We start from the raw sequence: 18,937 nt of genomic DNA on the forward strand, positions 1-18,937 counted from the left end.
TCGCAATTATTAATATTTTAAACACGAATATTCGAAATCATCTTGATAATAAACAGTTTCACTTAAATACTGCAATGAATGTCTGAATACACTGAAAATAATCTATTGGAATTTTTATATGGATTACACATCGATCATATTAAATGCTCGATAGTTCTAATGCTACACATCTAATTTCCTAGATCTAAATGATCAAACATCAATCTTTTTAAGAACAATAGAATAAACTGTGCAATAAATGTCCTTAAATATAGTGTTAAGTATTCGATTACGTCCTGTCTTTTTAACCCCTTGCCTTAGAATAACGTGTGAGATTCGTGGTGAACATTTTAAATAGAGTTTGACAAACATGAATACTACTCGACTCCTTTGAATTCAAATTACATATTATTCTTCTGTTATCAGTAATTATATTGCAGGGCAAACGTGGACATAACATATGTATATTTTTCTCTTTTTTCAATATATTATTCCTGACGAAGTTATTGTATCGATCACAGTTGAAAAATAAATCATAAGGCAAGGGGTTAATTTCTGTTTCTTTCTTCGTTTAGTGTTGTTATCAGTTGTTAAAACCGATGAAACAGCCGTGTTGGGTTTGAAGTGGCTATAACTGGCAACCTGTTAACCACGGTTACGCGCGTTTGAATGAGTCATACCTTGATTGCAGACGTTTATGCATTTATAGCTTGCGCAAATTTGTAAAATACAGGCAACCGTTTGCGTAACATCATGTTTTACGATTTGTTTTGTAATTGTCCTCATTAGAACTACCTATATTATTCTTGGTGGCCTGTTGGATGGAAAAGGCATTGCACGTCCATCGTAGGTTTGCGTTTATTTCAAAGGTCTTTTCTGGAAACGGGGGTGATCAAAGTTCGTTTCGACAAAAAGGAACAAAAATATCATCATTTCTTAATACTAGATTTACGGACATTTACTACACATTTACGTTACTGCACCGATCAAATTGGTCCAAACATTTGAAGAAAAAAGGAGGAAGTATTGCCATGGTAATTAAAGTTCGAAGTGAGATCATTAATTACCTAACGCTACAAGCAACCATAATGAAAACGAATAGGAAACCCAGTAAAAGGAGAAACAGATGAATGAGGACAAAATAGTTACATTAAAATTTCAGAGGTTACTGCGTAGCCGACAGAACGGCTTCCAGTTCAGAAGAGGCGAACTGCACGCACTTTTCTTTATTCGATTAAATACGAAAATTCTCAGGGTTGCATATTTTTATCTTTCATTGCTTATTTGAGTTAAATAAAAAAGTTAAACAAAAAGGTAACAGAATATAAATTTTTTATAGAGGTTAAATAAATAGTAATAGAATATCAATTTTGGATTCATTTGTATCATACTTGTTGCGTATGTTACCAATATTTTTTATAGTTATTTGTAATACCATACTCCTACCATACATACACACTCAAAGGAAATGAAACAATTTTTTTAATGCTTTGGTAGATATTTAAGGATCTAATAGATAAAAGATGTTTTATATCAATTGTACTGTAGATAACAACAGAACATAAGATAATAATAAAAAACGTAAACTCTTACGCAATAAATAGACCGAGGAACATTATGGATTTACAGCTTATAAAAATCATCAAAGAGCTATAAAATATAAGTTGGAATAGAATCCAGTATAATCTTATTTCATTTTTAATATAAAGAGAGCGCTGATGCATGGAAGACAGTTTCGTTTAATGCCAATTCCTCTAAATTCTGCCCGTGAAGCAAAATTTAAATAAACTATCACGGTCTAATAACAATTCTGCGCGGATTCTTCAATCAATACCCCAATTACGACCACGCAATTCCAATCAACACGTCGTTGACCGATCATGACCATACACGCACGTGTTTCCTTTTGCGTCGAGTAATTATAGAAATACGTGTAAAATTCTATAACTTCCAATTCAATATTGTTCACCGTATTCGATACCGTGTATTTCATTCGCATCCGTAATGCCGATACAAACGATCAACTAATTGATGTTCCGCACCGTTTCACCGTCGAATTAGAAAAACAGCGACACGCATTAATGTTAAATTTACGGACAGTTATTGTACAGTTTATTCTATTGTCCTTAAAAAGACTGACGTTCGTCCGTTTAGGTTTTGAAGATTAACACGTTAACTGCTACGAAAAACTCCAGCGTTTTATGCATCACTTATTCTTTTGTAGCAAAAATAAGAAAGAATAATTATCAATTATTTGGTACACGATTATTAGATTATACTATGATCCAGTTATTTGCGTTATTAAACATCTTCATTCGACGCCTGTTACCTTACGAATTATAATTGTTGTCGAGTAATTTGAAAGCTCCGGTCATCGGTGACCACCGTGGCAGTCAACGTATTAAAGGTTTAAAGATGGATCATCGATCAAAATTGACTCAAATATTTACCAAATAATGTTTATACAATTCAGTATAAGTCAAATTGTCCGGTCCCGTAGGTCTAGCGTTAAAACTAAACGTATCGCGAACAGTCAAATGACCGGTTTGTAACCCTTTGCACTCGAGAGGTGACTGTAAGTCACTGATTCGATACATCAAAACTATAAAATGTTATATATAAAATTAAGTATTATGTAATGCATCAATACGCGAAATGTTGAACTAAAACAACTTCATTTCTGAATTTATATACGCTCTCTCGTTAGTTTCAAAGAATGTCATCTACATTCATCAGAAAATCTAGAATATTTCTATTAACAAACTCTCGGATGCAAATGCTCCAAATCGGTTTAAAATTCTGCGTTCCCTTCCGTTCATTTAACTACATCAATTTGTATATTGTCCGAATAATCAATGTTTCGATTCCGTCCTTTCCTTCTGTTTCCGATTTCAATAAGAACAACCGATCGCCTAACTCGTTCATCACCATTTCACAACTAATCATTTAATTACGGTACGAATACATATATACCTGCGTAGCATTAGTACGTTCAGTGTCAATTCACCGATCGACAAAGCGTTAACGACAGCGTGACTATCGAAGACCAATGAAATACAGTTACCAATTACAATGTTAATCGACGCCGCTACAAGCTGAACAATTAAATGGAATTAGTTAGTCGTTAAACGGTGAAATTAATTCATCGTTAAACGAACAATTACCCGGTGATGGTTAATTACCGGCAGCCGATTAGACGAAATTCTGACGGGCTGCTAGCGGGATCGAGTGGGTTATTGCGCTGATCGTGCGACGAGGAAGCAAAAACCGATCGGAAACCCGTTTGCGTAATACTAGTGCGTCCGATTGAAAAATGAATCTGTACCTGTTATCTCCGGTCGCCCAGGTAACACAAGCGAGAGGGATAGAGAGAAAAAAAAGAGAGAGAAAGAGAGAGTGAGAGAGAAGCAGAGAGAGAGAGTAATAACGATAACATAGCCGTGTCCACCGTCTCGTACCCTTTTACGGCGTTCAATACCACAATATATAACGGGTCAATGACAAGTTGTCAGGCCGCTTATCACGCAGCGCCACGATAATACGAGATATACCTGGTACCGAGTTGATCGCGTAGCTAATACACACACGGCCGGGATCGCAAAGGTCAATGCATTTTCGGTGTACCCTTGGTCGACGCCAGTTCCGATTCCGTCTATACGCTTTCTTCAAAATCGAGTATCTGGTAGAATGTGAAAGGTTTATCGCTCGCATTTGTTTCCGTTCGATTAGTCGTTTTCACGGTTGGTGCTTGTTGATTCAATTAAGCGGCCGTTTCGAGATTGATCTAACGCGTTTGAAGTATGCGATTGTAATGTCAGTGGTTTGGTCAATGTTTTTTGGAGAATGTTTTCACACCACTTTTGGAATTCTTCGAGTGAAGGAATTTGTTTAATGGTGGTTGTATTAAGTGGCCATTAGTGACCAACATTTAGAATGAAGGAAATTGCTTGATACTATTCGGGCTTATTTGTCGTGGGAATCTTATATTGTTGCGGTGGAATTAAGTAATTCTTTGATACTTTTCTGGGGAAAATTATTTGAGGATCAGCTTTGGTCAATTTGAGGTTTTCAGATGAAAAACGTGAAATTTGCGTAATTTTTTGTCGTTTTCGTCAGAAGTATCATCCCAACGAGAACTACATCATTTTAAGAAATTTTCTTATTCTTTGGATTCTGGTGATTATAGGAGCGATATTACACGTCAATAATCGTTGCACTGTCGAAGGGGGCGACAACTGATTCGATAGTGATAAGGAAATGAGACTCTTAATTGTTCTTTTCCTAATTCTTGAATGTATCTTTGTACCTGTAAAATAATCAACGTTCTTAATTAATAATTCTCCAAAAAAATTGAAGGATTACTTGATTTTATTGCTGTAACATGAGATTAAATTAAACTCTCAAACAAGGTCTTACTGTACTCTCGTCGTATTACCCACAAGAATGTCTGTCTGAACTATAATAGACATGTAACGAAACATGAGAATATTCTTTCCTGAGAAAAATTGAGGATCTTCCTAACTAATGGGAATATAATTCAACATTTTAATCTGTTAATGTGTATATTAAAAAATAAAATTCCTCTTGATATAAGCTCTAACTAGAGAATACTCGAAGTAATAAATCCCAGAAATATTTGTTACAATCCTTTACAACATTGAAATTCATTTTTGCATTATTTTTAGTTTCCATTTCTGTATGTAAATAAACAAAATTCCATAACACAATTTTTCAAAATAAATGAAACACAATTGCATGAAGAAATGAGCACAAGCCAAAATTAATTTTCAAAGTTTCCGAATTAAACGAACAGTTAGTTAAAGAGAATTTCAATTTCTCTTTCTAATAAGATTAGACATTGATCGTGAATGAACAAACAGCATGGCATTAAAACAATCTATTCATAAATCCGCAATTATTTTCTGTATTCGTTCTTTGATGAGCGATTTCTAAAGTGATCCTTGACAAATCTAGAGCGAAATGGGACAAGTGAACTGTACGTACTTCTTCCGTCGGTCGAGAACAACGGAAAAACGTGACTGTGGACCGTTACCATTTTTATGCAGGAAATTCAATTCGAAGTATGCTAACTGAGACCGTTCGCCGGTATTTTTTCGAACGTAAAAAACGTTCTAATTAAGCAGGACAGTTATAATTACGCGGAGAGGTGAGAAGCAGGGTGTATCCGGCCTTGAACGTGTTAAGAAATAATTGCTGACATTACAGAAACATTACTGTGATACGAGCCTTTCATCCCATCCGATTGCTTTATTTGCATCGGTTTAATATCGACGCATGTATTAACAATAAAATCGGTATTATTTAAGGACCGTTACGCGGTAACGCGACGGAGTATGAACTCGACGAAACAAGTAGCTGGTTGAGTCAATATTCATTCGTAATAACATATTAAAACGTGTTTTACCATCTCAAACATATCGTTAACCGGTCTTTCCCTTTTAATTAAAAAATGTAATGTTGAACAACTTCATCAGGTGAGTTTCGTAACTGAAGCAGCCTTTATTTCTCAAGAATTTATAGCATCCGTTGTACAACTATTTTATCAATTATTAATCAAACGAATTGTATTCTTTTCAATGGCTCTTAATTGTTGGTAGATTATATAAGAAACAATCTTAAAGCAAAGGATAATGGACTAAATCTAAAGAAACGATCATTAAGATTTGGTAAAAAAAAAATATGAAATAATTCACCATTTCAGTTAGACAGACAATTTTTATTTGAGGTATCTAACTAACCATTGCTTCATAATAACCGTCTTAGACTCGCGGTGAAGATTTTAAACAGAATTTAACAAGCATAAATATTATTCCATTCCTTTGAATACCAATTAAATATTATTCTTCTGTTGTCAATCATTACACTTTACAATAAACAACAACAAGGTATATGTCCAGAATTTTCCCCTCCTTTTCAATAGATGATTAATATTAAAATAATTGTATCGATCGTAATTAAAAACCCAATAAAAGAGCAAGGTTAATTCGTAAATACAAATGGATCTCCCGCAACAACCTCTTTGTGGAGGAAACCAGCATTATTTGTTTCTCCATTTACTCCGGTTCACTTAGCCATATATGCAAATGATTCGGGCCGTGCGTAAGATCAATCAGTTCTGCCTGTAAATCGATGTGACCGACTCGAAAGATTATGATGGGCACACTGGGGCTGGAGTTTATGCTGGGATCCTACTTCTTTGTGATTCGTCCCACGTTCTTCTCTCCGAGGGTAGGGCGTAGGGAAATTAACGGGATCCTGGCACTGGCAATAGGCCATCCTCTGATTCGTAGATGAGGGAGCATCGTAACTCGGCACTGTGGTCTGACTGGTCTGATCGCGGTTTGCTCCGCGTCACCCTCACTTTGCCCTCTTTTAATCAGAGACTTCTTCTCCAATTTTTCTCATTATCGAATCAAGAACTTCTTTATTGATTCGCCCCCTTTGCTTCTTGGCCCGATAATTGCTCGACATACTGAGACCAATGTATATTTTAAGTTATCCGTTAAGGCTAAACTGAGTTAGAATTAAGTTTGCGAAAGAAGACGTCGTTCGTCCGCCGTGGGATACTTAACGTTCAGACCTAAGAAAGAGAACAGCTACCGTGGGAATCTTCACTTCAGACTCAAGAAAGAAAACAGCCGTCGTGGGATTATTATTAAGTGCGATAGTCATAAATGCGATAGCGATAAGTGCGTTAAAAATAAGATTTAGAATTAGAAGGGGAGGTCGATGGAATTCAATGTCCATCGACCTCCCAGGGTCTCCACTAGCAGCAAACTCCGCGTGGCGAGGCCTGGGCAATTACCATCATCCTCATTACAATATTTTCTGTAAAAGGATCATGATAGGCTAATTGGCTGCGATAATTTTATAATTTATATGGAAGAAATTGTGTCTGCACATTCTATCTATAATAAATAGTTCATGTTCCTGTAAAATAATTATTTAATCATTATTTAAACCATGCCCTCTTATATACAACAATAAGTATAGAAACTAATTAATAATTACTGATTTTTTTATTAATATTCGCATCAATTGCAAATGAAATAAGCAAAACCATTCTCCGATCCCTTAACCCTTTGCCCTACATTATCGTGTTAAACACGTGGTGAAGATTTTAAACAGAATTTAACAAATATAAACATTACTCAATCATTTCGAATGCAAATTAAATATTATTCTCCTGTTATCACTTAATATACTTCAGAGCAAACATAGGCATAGGATATGCCTAGAATTTTTCTCTTTTTCCAATAAACTATTAATTACAAAGTAATTATATCGATCATGATTATGATATAAATCATTAGACAAGGAATTAACCTTGAAGAATCTTCTTCCGGCATTTAACGTGTAAAATCACCTGTTCGTTTCTTTGACAGCGCTAAAAGGCTGCGTGCGAGTATCGAATAGATGTTTTCAATAACCAATTACGATTTTTATGTTCGATGTATTCGCCGTGAAAATGAATGATCACCCTAATCACGATAATCTTCGTCCTTTTCCCTCGGTCAGCCGCGCCGACTGTGAAATACCTTTCTCTTCCGTGTGCGCGGACGTAAAAGTCCGGTTACAAAGCCGGGTGTCACGGTTACGCGGTCGGTCGGCCGATACATGCGTCCGGCAATTTTCCTAATTTTATCAAAGGCGCTGCCGACACGCGCTGGAGAACGGGGCTGAGACGAAAAGAGAAGCAAAACAGCAGAAGGACCTCCGGTGCCGGTTATCCAACACTTTCCCGTCGAGGACTTTCATGCGTGGTCGCTTGGCAGGCCGGTTAACATTTAGCGAGCAAATGACGCCGTTCACGGGGAAATAATAAAACACGGAAGAGACATAACTATTCTGATGCCGGTTTTCATAGAAGTCAACTGCCGGAGGGACAACCGTTCCTCGAGCAAACATGAGCACGGGGAACGTTCCGTCATTTTTCTATTGACCCCTTGGCCTATGATTTATTTCCTACCTATGATACACCTGCTTCATCGTTAATAATTTATTAAGAAACAAAAAAATGTTGATGCTGATTCTATGTCTATGTTTACTTAAAAGGTTAATCATTGACAATAGAAAAGTAACATTTAATTTATGTTTGAACAAATACGTAACAGTTATATTTGTCAAATGCAGTGAAAAATTTTCCTCATGAGTCTGACGCGATATTGTAGAGGGTTAGTCTATGAAAAGATTTTCGATTTCAACACAAAAATAACGAAATATTGCCACTGTTCGCCGTTTCTTTGCGAACGCGAACGAAGATCGGAAACCGATCTCCGTGTTAAATCAGGATAATCGATCGATCTTTCGATGAACTTTCATGTAAACGGTGCATAATAATGTCTACCGTCGATACTAATGTATCTTTTGCCATCTAGTTACTTTCACGTTGAACCGAAGGATGCGACTTGGCCAGAAATCGTCCGGGTTCTAGTTGTACAGGGTGTAACAGTAAATTTTACATGGAAAAATACGTTCAAGAACAAAAGTATGGGAAACAGTTACACAGGGTGTTCCATTTTGATCTATAAATGCAATATTTGCTGATTAACCCCTTGCCCTATGATTTCTTGCACAACTGTGCTTGATGAACCTACTTCATCGTTGATAATTTATTAGAAAAGGAAAAAAATTTGGTACTTATTCTATGTTTACGTTTTCTGTAAAAATTAACGATTGACAACATAAAAGTAATATTTAATTTATTATTCGATATATGTAATTCCTTTATCTCGTGTGAATGTAATGTATTTATAGTGCACTTAATGAACATATACTGAAAGAAATCTTTAATAAGAATATTTAGTTATTCTACAGTTATTAAGTATTGTCACTTTCGTTAATTTTTAAAGGAACTAGTTCAGCTTAAGTGATATCTACTAGATTTTGTGATCAATATTCTATTATAGGTAAATGTATATATATATATACATAACATGAATTTAAACCAATCTTTAATAAATTCGAATAAGGTATGAAGAGTAATAAAGAAATAAATGTAAATGAAGTATACACCCTATAATGAGAGACCAATCAGAATCGAAATGCACACAAAATAATTTACGAATGCTACGATACACTGAACGATAATTAATATTAATAACGTAGGAATATTTGATGTCCACTCAAAGTGTTCAAATATTTCAAGTTTCTATTTAAATTATTGTAGTTAGCATGTTAGGAAATTTTAAGCCATAAAAACTATGTTCGTTCTCCGTTGTATGAAAACTATTTCTGGCTCGAAAATTCCGATTAACTTTTTAGTACACCTTGTATATGTTCAAGCAGGTAGAGCGCGGGTGGCGCAATGACATCGAGCGTCCTTTCGGCGACGCTTTTTCTTTTGGCCCAGGTTGACTGGAGAAGCGAGAGCCATTTCGCTTGCTTCTCGAATGAGCCGAAGCAATATTATGTTACTGCAAAAGTCCTGTTTCCGACGTTAAATATGAGACAAGGACTCCGATTTTTCGCGGAATTTAAATAATACTGTGCATCCAGTTGCAAGTCACACACGAATAATTCTAAGATTCATGAAAGAAAATTATAGGGATTATTTATATTATAAAATTGTTTCGGATGAAATTGAGAAAATAAGCAATTGAAATATTATTCCGTAACTTTTAATTCATCAATAAATTTATAATCTAGTTCAGTATTAGCACGTTTTGATCAATTGATTGATACATGGAAATGCTAAAAAGATTATATTCAATTTACTTAACTTTTACGAAAGTATGTGCAAAGTGAATTTACATATATTTAAATTTATGAAAATAAGGATAAAATTTATAAACTTCATTAAAATTTTTGGATTGATTAAACTGCAAACTTTCGATTACCTTGGAGCAAAGAGAAATAAGTTTACACAATTTTCATTATAAACGGTTCATATAGAACCTCTTATGACCTAATTGAAAATAATTTACCAGATTTTACGTTACAGTTAAACATTCTACGAAACTTTGTACAAATGTTCGTCTTGAATAATCATTTTGGAACTACGAATATTTCCAGAAAAAAAAAACACTGCAATCGCCTGTGCATGTAAAGTTCTGGTAACATGAACTGGCCATCAGCATCTCATTTTCTATATGTATTTACTTCTATCTACTTTTATACCGTAACATGAAACGCGCATCTTATACCGGGTGTGCATCCGAAAATTGCATCCCGAAATATTTCTATTCCTGAAATACGGTGAAATGTCTGAGAAAAAGAAATGAAGATTCAATGACCTATAATATTGTGTTTTTCATTTGACCTTGATCGAAGATATTTGTCGTGAAATTATGACATTGCAGAATACAAAGCATATCGACAATCACGTTATAAATCAAAGGAATGATTTCTTAAGCAAAAGTATGTCGAAGATATAGAATAGCAATTTTCTTACTCTTCACATTTCAAATGTTCCTGTGAATAACTCTAGTCGAAGTTGCGGTAAAAATATTGTATTACAGTCATTGAACTTGTCTGTGCACAAAGAACGACGAAATGAAAATAAAAATATCGAGTGAAATTTGAGAAAACATCGATGACCTTGACAATCATGACCTTCACATTTGACCTTGATGACCTGTACAGCGTAATATGCAGTGCATAGTACGTACAACAATGTTTTTCTCACATACCTTTCCCTATTTTCAATAATCAGACAAATATTTTAAATTTCTATTTTTCATATATTAAAATTTTACGTTAATATAGCATGTATATTTAATGTCGACACGTCAAATTTATTTGATCAATTTCATTGTCAAAAATATCACTCGTACTGTCTACAAAAATAAATTAGAATAATATACAAAATATCGGCAAAAAAATCTTTACGTATTTTTTAGAATGTTATGCAACGATACATAAAATGTAGAAACTCCGTCTTGAACTGAATGATACTTTCGATTTTCCCTGCACAAGATTTCTCAAAGAAGGATTCTCCTTGTTTCCGTGCGGGAATAAGAAATAAGTAGTTCCTTTCAAACTTTGCAATAAATCACGCTGCATGCTCGATTCAAATGGAACAAATGATTTAGGATTGTTTAGGAAGTAATCCAGGATTAATATCGTTAAATTCCACGCTTTCTTTTCTAGCAACGTTTCCTACTCAGGAATCAATTTGCAATTCATAAGGCAGCAGCTCTTCCTCTTGAACGGGGAACTAATTAACCATCAGATGATTATCCATTACTGCATATCTTCAACCTCACAATCAGTTCCTAAGTCTGGATTAAATGCAGTTTTATGGATCTAATTGAATATGAATTCTATTAAGCGTTGTCTAATCCTTTATAAAGGGAAATTTCTAACGTATGAAGAACTCGTTTCCCGATTGTGCATTATTACGTTGAGTAGTAAAGAAAAAAAATTAAATAATTATTCCTTACCTTTAAATATTTTCTTTCGTTATTTCTTTCATTTCAATTTCGCTTTAAATTTAGAGTCGTATTAAAGGATATCGTTACTGAATGATAGTAATTTATTTATTGCATTTTTCATTGAGGAATAAAACTTTTAACGCTAAAAATGTTTATGGATTTTACTCGTGTAGCGTGTACACTGGTGAACTATGAGGAGTTAAATTCCCTTGATCATAAAGATTCACATACTTGAAATGAACATAACTAATTGCCATTTTAATACGATCTAATTCATTCGGAACGGGATAAACATTTTTCCTGGATGTCAATCAACCTTTTTAGCAGTCGTTGATAATGAGACCAAGCGTGCCGTAAAGAACATTTTCATAACAGTATATACATAGGAAGATCCACTTAATTCGACGACTTAAAAATAGTCGTAAACTACTCATGCACAAAGAAGTCTATAAAACAAAAGTTGCACAGTTTCAAGGGAGATGTACATTACAATAACTTATTTTTACCGTCACTTTTCTAAATAGGATATCCCATACTCTTGCCAATTAAAAATATATTATAGATTCAGTACACCTGTATTTAATTCTAGAATCCAATTAACAATATTTAATTCGGCTATATTTTAGTGTAGCTTTTTACTCATTTACGTAATGTAACGCCAAAGAATTACAGTCATCATACAGGGTGTACCAAAAATGATGGTCACTATTTTGTAGAGGTAAATTCATATTTCATACTGAAATGAAATGAAATAATCTAATAATATTAATCTACTATAGAATCTGTCAATATTCTATTCTTTGATATCAATATCGAATATTAAATCTGCCTGGACACAGGAATAAAATAGGTCAACAAGTTATCAACACCTGAACGTTCAAAAACCGTGAGAGATCGGATTTCACGATCCACGGCTCAAACAAATGCGAAATATTATTCGAATATTACAACAGTAGGTCGTAGAGAGTTACGATGCAGCAGAAAGAATAGAAGTTTCTCGAAAAAAGGCTGACATGCGAGGCGCGGAGAGGAGACAACGCTTTCTAACCGATACCGTGCTTTCTGCGAGTCTGTCGATTTCAATTTATCGCTCGAAGAAGATAATCGTTACTCCCAGCGTGTTCCTTGTTGGAATTAATTATCTCCTTCAAAATAACGAACAAAATCGAAAAAAGGAAGGAAAGAAGAGATGAAAGAAACGCAAGCGTTCATTCAGTTCCACGGAAATATGAATCACTTCCACGTATCTAAATTGATTATTATCTGCAGTTTATGCGTTCGAGAATGAGACTACTGTTCGTTGCGTGAGAATCGCGTCGCGATCACGATCTCGGTTCCCAGTTGCCGCTAATTAATCAACGACAGAACGTTGATTCCAATAAACCGGTTGAAATGAACTTAGCTTCGCGTTAAGGGAAACGCCGGGAACCAGAATTGTTTCCACGGTTGTTTAGCACCGTGACCAAGTTCGGCTCGTTACAATTTTTCAAAAGAAACCGCGTCCATCGCCGCGCTGTTTTCGCGTGCTCGAGCCTCACCTTTCACTGGATCCATTCTATAAATTATATCGAGCCTGCAGCATATCGAAACGCCGATCTCGCGTGATTCCGATTTCCTAGAATTAACCACATTACAGAAATACAGTGCACGCGGCAATTATACCAACGATTTTAGGAACTCAGCAGATACAGCTATACTGTTGAAAAATACGAATACTTTACGTGGCAAGCTTTAGGATAGGCTGCGATGCGATAGTGTTGTAGATGTAACTCCTTGACGTACAATTTCTTTTGTGACTGACAAGGAAACGTATCGAACCTGGAGGTTGAAAAAATTATGAAACTTTGTTGTGTGAGTGGAACAAGTCGAGTCTACTGCAATGCAATTTTGTTTTCGTGCCGAATTTCATTTTGGGAAGGCGAAATCAACCCTTGAAGAAAATGTAAATTTTTCTCTGCCGTGGTTATCTTGAGAACGGTAAAAAATAACGAAAATAAGTTTAAACAAAAAATACATTGTTCTTTTACATCCACAAAATTTCTCAAAATACCCCCACGATCAAAACCTTTGAAAAATTTTATTGGTAACAATAGTTGTTGTTATGAATATTTCTATAGTTTTCGAAAACAATATAAACATTGAAAACAAACGTAACGCGGCAACTGTTCTCGAAGCAGACGAATCAAACAAGGGAATCGTGAATAATTTAGAACAGACAAATGTGAATCAGAAATTCGTGTATTTTTATATGAAATCGTGAATGTATTTATAAAATCTGTAGTAAAAGCAAATAGTTCTTTCTATACCGTCCAATATTCTATTCTACAGTAAGATTGAATAATCATCGACGAATTCAGTTAACGTAAAGCAGAACACAGTTCCGAACGAAAGGTCCGCGCGAGCCAGCATTATAATAATGTAACTCCAACAGGAAACGAGCAGTGTCTCTCGAACAGCAGCCGGTACACTGTTCGCAGCACGGTTTATTATAGCCTCAAATTGTTTCAATTGGTCTTACATGCGGGACTGGCTCTTCAACAAATTCCTGTACGCGGCCATTGTTCCCCATCGTGAGTCACACTTATCTCTTAACTGCCTCCGTCGTGAAGTACCTGACTTAACTTTCACTCCCAGCCGTAAGACGACCGGGAATAACGTATTTTCATAACGCTGATAAATCCGACGATCGTACCGACGTATGTGTGCCACGTATCGGCGATCTCTTTGTCGGTATAACATCGGCGTATTGTCTAGATCTGGGTCTGGATTCACGCGCGGTACGGAAACGACCGTTCACCAGAACGGGAAGAAACGTGTTCTCTCATGCGAACGCGACGCCACCTTTTCCTAAAAGGAATGGGTGGGACCGATTTCCGAACGAGACGCGGAGGTAGATCGATCGCTCGCTTGCTCGCGGAATGATGAGTAAAAAACCGATGGAAATGCAGGAGTAATATGTTACACTAGGTTACAGTGTGTCGATAGAGTATAGTTTGATTGAGTAATTGAAGGGTTTGTTGCAGGAGACTAGCGTTTCTGACAAGTTTTGGGTGAAATGTGTAATTTTATTCTGGAAAATATAATTTCTCAGGTGGTGGGAAAAGAAATCAGCTTCGGGTAATTTATTATTATTATATTATTTATTATATTATTTATTATATTATTTATTATTACACTGAAATTATACTGACTGGGATAATGAGAAAGTAATAGAGTCCGCATTCAGTGTGAAAGTTTATTAACACGAATATTAGTTGACCATGAGTTTAAAGCACGTTGGAAGCAGTACCTGATGCTTAATTGATTTTTGTTGAGATAGCTAAGATAATCTAAAAGTGGAGCAGCCTCATTGTAGCAGCAAACCTATCAACTGAGGATGAATTTAAGGGGTTCGATGGAGAAATTTGATTACGAGGATCGATGGGAGAAACAAGAAATAATGATTTGTATCAAGGGATGTTTATTTGTAAAAGTAATGTAATAATGTATTTCTGACTGCGGACTAGGTAACTGTAGTTTAAAAGATAGAAAGGAATTCGATTAATTGCATTAAGCGAACCTGCAATTATATTTTTAAGTTTAACATATTAAATATAACAGCAATGTCGATAATTATAGATTTATCTCGTAAGAAGAACAGACGATGTTTTAAAAACAGGACGCGCATGCGATGGAAGCATGTTTCATCGGTTCAAAGGCTCCACCTTCGACATAAATGTAAGTTTCTAAATGTGTTATCGCAGATCTCTACTATTGATCATAATTGTTAGGTGTTATTGGAATTTATTCGCCGTCCTTGTCGTAGAAATATTTGCACGTAATCGACTGGCATGTTTTGAACCAAGGACTTAGAATAATCGGTGCAATACAAATAACACTGTAATTCACTAACAAAATTATACGTTTAATGGGTTTCCTTTTAACTGTAACATATGTTGGTATAAACATTTTCTTTCTTATTTTTGTGTGCTGAATTCACTGAAATTATGTATATAGATTATAAAACACTCTATATATTGAATAAACTGGAACGATTTCTATTATACAAGTAGTAAGTGGGCAAAATAACTCTAATAGAATAATTATGATGGAGTAATTCAAATACAATAACTCTAATACAATAATTTTAATAGAATAATTTTAATAGAATAATTTGAAACACTCGTTACAATGTACTTACTACAATATAGTACACATTTATTATATAATCAACCGACCGAAAAGTTTTTTTGTTTTCCTTTTCACTAGAGAATTTGAATTATAACATACAAATAAATATTATAAATAAGTACGCTGAAAGTTACTGAATAGCTGTGGAACAAAACGGTCAACGCACAATTTAATGGAGACTAATTTCATTACGACTATGACTCACAGTCGAACGGTAAATATCAAGTGTGTCCTTTTAATAACAACGATAAAATTAATCGAATCATTAAATAATAATTAAATACTTGCAACAAACGTACATTCCCCATGCATGCAACAGAAATCATAGTTCTATTTTCCTGTTTAACCCCTTGAGTGCCAAGGGGCTATCACTGTGTGAGTACTAGAACTCTAAAAAGTCAATTTTGTTTTACGAAAAGAACGCCAATATCTAATACACATAGATTTATACGTACACTTTTATTTTATTTTAAATGTCGCAATGCCTGTAATATATATCGTCTGATTATCTATCTTCTTCTTCAGTTGAACATTAGCACTCGCATAAAATGTTCGTGTTAAGATATTGATAAGGAGAATTATATTTTCAAATATCGAGTGATAGATACGTTTAGTTTATTTTGACATTTGAGAGTAGGTATTGTGAGTATTTTTAAATAATATTTATAATTAACTTTTCCACGCCCTACGCGAATGGATTCAAACAGTGAATATGATAGCGACAGTGATATCATTTTTTTTATTTTATTAGTAACAAAGGAAGTCTAACTTGTTAGTATTACGTAAAAATTGTATGAACTTCACGTCAAGATTGACCGAAATATAAACTTCTATTTATGCATCTCTGTTTAAAATTGTCTGGTATTTCTCGAATATGCATGGAAATTTCCTCTGTCGCTTTAAGGATTAATATCCAAACTGTTTCACTTAGGAATACCAATAACATTCGCAGCTATCACGGCAATTTTGCGAAAGACGTCTTATACATCTTAAAAGACCAAACAGACAGTCGAAGATTAAGAGATATACCAAGAGATAAATCATCGAATGGAATTTTCAAATGACGCGCTTGATCGATTAGACCGTGCGCTTCGCGTGCGTGTACGCCCGCTCTCAGCAAACGCACACGTAACAAACCGTGAGGCCCGATACACACTATCGGTCCGTTCGAAATACTTTCCTTCTCTACTGTCTTCGATAAACAAAGACAGAACGATATCGAACTGAGATCAGAACGAGATTCATAGTACAACTATGAAAAAAATGCTCGAGTTCTCGAAGCTTCAAAACTCAAAAGTTAAACTTAAAAGTTCAGTCCTGCGTGCTTAGAGTTCTATGAAGTTCCAGTCTTCGAAACTTCGAAGCTCAATTTTAAAGGCTGAGTCTTGATGGCTTAGAGTTCTCTGAAACTCGAGTTTTCAGTTTTCATATCTTCAGTCAAAACCATTTGAATAACACTGCCTAAAAGTTCCAAGCTATGAGTTCGTAAAATCACATTAACTTTACTTATGTACATCTCTTCCAATTGTTTATTTCGATTTTATTACCTGTTTAGAAGCAGAAAAATGAAGCGATCGCGTCGTTTAGCATTTTTTTATGTGGAATTAGAAAAACGTAATTCAGTTGCAGAGATTTTAGAAGAACAGAGACGTAAAATTCTCTTATACTTGTGCACAGGCTCGAAGACTATACGATATCAACACGTCGCATACCGAGAACGGGAAATCTCGTTTTCAGACAAACACCTACTTCCAAAACTTTGTTAATTACCGCACGATTATAAAAATACAAACTTTTATCAAAACCGATCCTCTGTTTAAAATATATTAAACAACAAGATACTCTATTTCTCAGTTCTCTTAACATGAACCGTAACGAAATGTGTTTAAATAACAACAGAAAGCTCAACTCTTCTAGCATAAAGACTTCAATTTTTGTAGCTCAACGCTTCAATCTAAGAACTCCAGCTCTTACGGCTTGAATCGCGGCTACAGCTTTCAAGGCTCGAGGCTCGGCAGTCGTGTTTACAACACTGGTATAAACACATGCATTGTAAACAACTGAAGAATACCCGATCGTACCGAGAGCTGATCGAGACCTGGCCGATAGTGAGTATCGAGTCTAATTGCGAGAAGCATCGGTTCCCGAGCGTCTCGAATCGATGTAAGCGCTGGAGGCGGCACGACAAAATCGTTACATCCACGTTACTAATCAACCGGGTCACCGGGCGAAGAGCGCCGGTTACTATCTCGGCCTAGCCAGTGAATGACAATGTAGATCGTGGAAAGTCACGAGTCACGACGGCAACTTTCCCCCTGTATTCGTGGGGCCCACGGTGCCACGGCGAAATGCATTTTGAATTCAGCATTTCATTGTTAGACAAGTACGGGTGAAAGCGTGACGAAACTGGTATCTAATGAAGTATAATGCTCGCCGATGACCACATTTTTCTCTGCACATTGTGCCCATGCAAACGACGCCCACGGTCGCGGCGCAACGGGACGCGGCTGTGTCCTGGCGCAGAAGAGGGATGTTTTCGGAACGAGGTTAAACCCCTTGTCCTATATTAGACAAATCGAGATTTTGTTCGCTTCTTTTGAATATTAATTAATCTTTTGAGCACCACCGGTCTTTCCGAAAACCCGGTCGAAAAATGTCAAGCGGCGTGATCGAGATTCTTTTGTTTCGGCTTAGAAACTAAATTGTGGTTTTCTATCTTCACATTAAAAAATCTTAAATAGTACAGTCGTTCTATTTTTCGATTTCTAAGCTGGTAATAGCAGAAATGAAAATAAGTAATTCGAAGGAGGACGAATAAATAAACTTTATTTGATTCTACGAACCGGTATTAAATTCTTTTCTTTGTTCTGAGGAACTATCAATGATAGAGTGGTGTCATTAAACTCAGTTGCTAGAGTAGTTAATATATTTAATATTTATATAACTAGTTAACTATTGATACACTTATCTTGCTTTGTATAATAGTTCCAAATATATTAATATTTAATATAAATATTAAACTGGTACGAGAATAGATTTCCAACCGTTCCAAGATCAACAAATATAAACATAAAATCGGAAAAAATAAGGACTATGGAAGCGACGTGGGGACTGTAACTAAAACGGTTGACAGTTGGAAATTTCAGTTCTCTGTAACAGTTATTCGGAATGAGGGTTGTTCATAACGGTTTCGGGAACCACGATCGATATTATAACAATTTTCAAGTCCTGCCTCGAAATTATATGCACCGCTTGTTTGGTCATCGCAGTGAACGGCAGCTGATGAGCGCACGCTGCACCGCGTGCAAGTTCACGTTTACGTAAAAGCGACGCGCACGGCCGGCGCTTGCTAACAGGTTTGCTTTAGGGAACGGGGTACGGTGACTCAGAAA

General features: G+C 35.5%; 1 protein-coding gene across 5 annotated transcripts in view; it reads right to left on the reverse strand.

Annotated features, from left to right (window-relative positions):
* The window catches only part of LOC116427342 (klarsicht protein), a 256,385-nt gene that overhangs the window by 212,986 nt on the left and 24,462 nt on the right, over positions 1–18,937 (reverse strand). The gene's annotated exons all lie outside the window — the stretch shown is intronic.

The sequence above is a fragment of the Nomia melanderi genome, chromosome 3 (genome assembly GCF_051020985.1).
Source record: "Nomia melanderi isolate GNS246 chromosome 3, iyNomMela1, whole genome shotgun sequence".
Taxonomy (NCBI): Eukaryota; Metazoa; Arthropoda; class Insecta; order Hymenoptera; family Halictidae; genus Nomia; species Nomia melanderi.